Genomic DNA, 1,110 nt, shown 5'->3' with positions numbered 1-1,110 from the left:
TCCACATTGTGAGTTATGGGCAAAAATTTATTTTTTGAAAAAAATTTGTAAAAAATCAGAGGAAGGTCCAATCGACTTGAAATTTGGGTGGCAGGTAGAACACAATGTCCCCTTCAAAACCAGCCACTTTTTGTGATCCGAACCGGTTTGGTTCGGATCCGAACCGGTTCGAAACCGAACCGGACCGGGGGGGTGGTCTGGCAAAACCAAAACCGAACCACCCCGGTCCGGTCCGGACCCGGTTCGGACCCGAACCGAACCGGGAGAACCGGTTTTATGCACATCCCTAATGGACAGCTCATTGAAAGTTTTGGCTCAGTGCACAGCAGCTGTGAAAAAGGCCAATAGCATGCTAGCAAGTGGGTTGAAAATAAAAATGCTAATGTTATGATGCCCTTATACAAATCTATGGTATGGCTACATCTGGAGTACAGCTTTGGTCACTGTATCTTAAGAAGGCTATTGTAGAACTGGAAAAGGTGCAGAAGAGGGCAACCAAGATGATCAGGGACCTAGACCACCTTCCTTATGAGGCTAGGCTACAGCATCTGGGGCTCTTTACCTTGGAAAAGTGGTGACTAAGGGAAGAAATGATCAAGGTGTATAAAAATTATGCATGGAGTGAACAGGGGAGAGAGAAAAATTTCTCCCTCTTTCACAACACTAGAACCAGAAGTCACCCCATGAAACTGAAGGTCGGGAAATTTAGGCCCAACAAGAGGAAGTACTTTTTCACACAGCACATAATTAATCAATGGAATTCTCTGCCATAGGATGTGGTGATAGCCACTAGCTTGGATGGCTTTAAAGGGGGCTTAGACAAATTCATGGAGAACAGGTCTACCAATGGCTACTAGTCTGGTGGCTGTGGGCCATCTCCAGCCTCAGAGGCACAATGCCTCTCAATTCCAGTTGCAGGGGAGCAACAGCAGGTGAGAGGGCATGCACATCCCTCTTGCCTGTGGGCTCCCCAGAGGCATCTGGTGGGCAACCGTGTGAAACAGGATGCTGGACTAAATGGGCTTTGTGCCTGATCCAGCAGTGTTCTTATTTAATTAAATTATCCTGACAGAGACATTTCAAGGTTGACCAAAATTCTCAGCACAGAGA

This window comes from Hemicordylus capensis, chromosome 1 (assembly GCF_027244095.1).
Source record: "Hemicordylus capensis ecotype Gifberg chromosome 1, rHemCap1.1.pri, whole genome shotgun sequence".
Taxonomy (NCBI): domain Eukaryota; kingdom Metazoa; phylum Chordata; class Lepidosauria; order Squamata; family Cordylidae; genus Hemicordylus; species Hemicordylus capensis.
Note: the sequence above shows the minus strand (reverse complement) of the source record.